Below are 4012 nucleotides of genomic sequence, written 5' to 3'. Positions count from 1 at the left end.
AATAAAGGGTGTTTCTTTCATATGGAAGTAGCCCGCAACTTTGCCTGCCACTGACAAATTAATTTTTTTAAAGGGTCTATTTTACATACACCACCTTATGCAATATTTTTGGAAACTAGGGCAGGTGAGTTGACTCATATATAATTTATTTTTGATGCCATGCAGCATTTTCTGCACAGCCGGCGGTGGCAGATTAATAACAACATTGGTCTAAAAATAGAAAACCACAATCAGGCGCTTAAAATGAAACTTGCATGGGCCTGGCATTTGTCTGGTCAGGCACAAGAGCGTTTCCTCCAAGAGGGTGTCCATCTTTTGAAATTAACTGCAATCATTATCAAACAAATGAGTCATGAGGGTCACGAGAAGCAAAAGGAGCTGATTCACCCATCTGTTTTGCAAAGCATTTTTGACTAGGATGGGCTGTCAGTTAGCCTATCAATTAGTTTTCAGAAGACAGGATTGGTTACAGGTAGAAGTGTGTTGGGGACATCACGAGACCCAGCAGAGTACATTTCCAGGATGTTAGGACAGCTGGTGAGTTGCCTAGGCAGTGTCAGGAGCTATACAGGACCAGGGAGAACCCTATTAGCCCCTTGTGCCACCTGATCCTTGCCTGGTTGGGAACTGCATTACCACTCCTTGGCCATCTGAAGTGGAAGTGCCGCAGCAAACCAGGGAGGGCCTGCCAGAGCCCCTGCTTCAAGACTCTGACAATTTTACACTGTATATTTGTGCTGCACTTACAGCCGCTGAACTCTCTTCATTTACAACAGGGGAAGGGGAAGAACTCTGTACACCATCCTGAGCTCCTTAGAGAATGAGATAAGAATGTATAGCTAGAAGAGTGCAAGGAAAGTCCTTGGAACTGGCTGGCAGTCTCTCTGCCCTGATCAGAATGGCCCACGCTAACCCGATCTCAGAAGATCTTGTAAACTAAGCAGGATTAATTTTAGCTTATCTAGCTTGTACTTGGCTAGTACTTGGTTAGGAGCCCACCGAGGAAGTCCAAGGTCACAATGCAGAGGAAGGCAATGGCCAATCATCTCTGAACATCTCTTGCTTTGAAAATGTCTTCATAAATCAACTTCAATTTGGCAGCACTTACTACCATCACCAGTATCTGGATTGGCCAGGTCTGGTATGGGTTTGGCCTTTTTCCTTTCTCTGGAACAAGACCTTCTCGCTGCTGCATTCCAGCTTCCATCCCCAACAACCAACTGGACAGACCTGGGGTTGCAGAACTCCAGATCTGGCCCCAACAAATGAGAACTCTCTGGCCTGGTGGCTGAGATGGGGTGGGCCAGCCTCCCTAGACCTCACAACAGCTCTGTCCCTAGGTGAGCGGATTCTCTTTTGGCTGCCCCAGCACTCAAGTACTGCCCAGTACAGTCATACTGTGGCAGGAGGAAGAGATTTGGTGTCGGTGTACCAAACCGGAAGGCAGAGGTCTGGTATGAGGTGTACCAAACCTTTCCAGTTCAGAGGAAAACTGAACTGCCTTATATCAGGCAACACAGTTGGTTTATGTGGCCTTCAGCTGTCTAATGGAGTTCTAGTCTCCAAGGTCTCTGGCAAAAGCCTTTCCTAGCCATGGTCTCAGGGATTACCTACATGGCATCCCCCCCCCCCCCCTCTGCCGTGTTGGGTCCTCCGTGAGCCTGCATGATCCATGAGCTCTAGCAGATTCCCTACTGGGAACTCAATTGCCAGTAACTCCATTTTTATTAGGACAGCAGCACATAAGGAGACAGGGCACCAGCCTTCTCTCTTGTAATATGTATCCTGACCTTAAGTGGCCCCAGTGGGGCTGTTTGGCCTGTGGGGATGCCATGAGTATTGAGGGGGTACACAAAGATTTCCCCAACAGGAGAATTAGCACTCGCCCCCCAGCATGGACAGAGAGGCACAAACACTCCAAAGTCCTTATCTGCATCGGGCACTGCAAATATGCCTGGGAATTGTACTCCTAGAAGGGAACCTGCAAGCACACATGCATCCCACAGACCCAGCCCAGGGAAGAGCTGGGGGGGAAAGCCCCATCAAACTCACAGCTTTGGCCATCTCAGCAGGCCTGTAGCTAACCCAGGGCCCATGAGGCATGGCACCCTGACAGGGGTTTTTGGGGGCCCACACCCCCATCCCACGGCCATGCCCCTCCTGTGTGATTTAAATTGTATGGGAGGGCTTGCAGGAGCAGCCACTGCCCCCCTCACACCTTTTAAAGGGTCTGCCAATCAACTGATCAGCAAGCTCTTTAAATCATGCAGGAGGGAGACAGATGGCCCCCAACCTCTCCAGCTTTCTGCATTCACCCCCATGGGCCCCTCCCCAGTGGCCCCCTCCCCCTGTGGCCCCTAGCTATGAAGCTGCATCCCATGCAACACTCATGCCTTGTTGCATCTACAGAAAAATCAAGCAAGGGGGCCACCTCAGGAGGATGTGAAGCCTGGTCTGCATGCCAACCTGTATGTACAATATTTCTAAGCAATCCAGAGAAGAGTCTGCTCCTCCCAAAGAGTGCGAGGGTGTGTGTGAGTAAGGTCAGGCATTCTGCTGGGGAATTACCCTGCCTTCCCCCCCCTACTTTGGTAATGAAAGGCTCACTGGCATCAGAAGAAAGGAGGGGAGCTGAATGGCTCCGAGGTGTTCTGTTAAAATTAAGTATCACCTGAGCAATCTCACTGGAGCTTCTTAGCAGGAGGGTGGTGTGCCTTGAATTGCCCTGGGCTTCAACAGATTGTGCAGGCAGAACAAATTCCCTTCCTCCTCCCTCCCGCAAGCCTGACAAAAGTGTTGTTAACACACATCATTGGTAATGGCGACATCTGGATCCCTCACATCTGCTCGCCCGCACCCTTGTCTTGGCCCAGGAACTGAAAGATCGTTGTTTTCCCTTATCTATTTCAAAGCTGCAAATCTGGCCCCCCCATCCCTAAGGTTCAGAGCACTGTGGCAACGTTTAAAACAATCAGCTAAAAGAAAACCCCCAACTGAATAAAACATCATTCATATTTATTGCTATAGAGCAGAAACCAACACCTGGAATTGTGATAGGAATGTAACAGGGAGTTAATGCAAATGCCAGAGCACAGGGAAACAATTAGAGTTGCCACCTCTTTCCTTGGCAGGTCTCCTGTGCCCTTAACACAATGTAGATCAAACTTCTGGTAGTGGGAAAACACTTTTAGCTGAATAAATATTATTGGGATGCTTCTCTCTTACGTCCCAATGGACAGCTTGTTCCAGGGGAGATAAGTCTGCTGCATCTTTGCATCAGCTGCAACTGGATCATTCAACCCTGCCTGATGCAGAGGCATAGAAAAAGAAAATAATCCGTGAACATACAGTATAATTCTACTCAATCAAACTACTTACAAATATTTCTTAAATGCCACAAACCCATAAAGTGACCAATTGGGAATGCAATAATGCAGAAATCCCAAAGTACAAAAAGTTCATACAAAGTCCAAAAAGGAAGGAGTGACTGTAGAGTCACTGTAGAAGGAATATCCTCCTTCTCAAATGCTTAGCTGCGAAGATCCAGTTCGGTTCCAGTTCCAAAAGGGCAAACTGGTTTTCTTTCAGAAGACCTCTCACTATCACTTCTCGGCCTTATGGCTAAGATCAAGTGTAGTGTCTGTTCTTACCAGCTTTATATCTGATATGTCCTCTATTTGCGGACTGCATATTAAGCAGGTTTTTGGAATTTGGAGATGGAATAGGGGTTTGTTCCATCTACTCCATGCATCGATCTGGTATTGCAGTATTTCCAGAAATGGTGCACAAAATTAAAAAGAAGAAGAAGAAGACCTCTCACTTTTTGGGTTGATTCAGAGGCATGGCAGAATAGGGCTGATGCAGAGCCATGGCCTATCTACCCTCAGTTCAAGGTTACACTGGAGCAGTAACTCATGCAGAGATATAACAGGTGGGTATTTTGGGATTGTGGGAGCCTTTAATTTATTGCAATTGTCTTGTGCCATTCAGTAAGTTCCAAAGAACAAAGGAA

General features: G+C 47.5%; 1 non-coding gene across 1 annotated transcript; it reads left to right on the top strand.

Annotated features, from left to right (window-relative positions):
- Window positions 1-3601: 3601 nt before the first annotated feature.
- LOC132580805 (U2 spliceosomal RNA) lies at window positions 3602-3792 on the top strand. Its single transcript, XR_009556087.1, has one exon. It is a non-coding gene; the product is annotated as a U2 spliceosomal RNA (small nuclear RNA).
- The last annotated feature ends 220 nt before the right edge of the window (window positions 3793-4012 follow it).

The sequence above is a fragment of the Heteronotia binoei genome, chromosome 12 (genome assembly GCF_032191835.1).
Source record: "Heteronotia binoei isolate CCM8104 ecotype False Entrance Well chromosome 12, APGP_CSIRO_Hbin_v1, whole genome shotgun sequence".
Lineage (NCBI taxonomy): Eukaryota > Metazoa > Chordata > Lepidosauria > Squamata > Gekkonidae > Heteronotia > Heteronotia binoei.
Note: the sequence above shows the minus strand (reverse complement) of the source record. Positions and strands in the feature narration are given on the sequence as shown.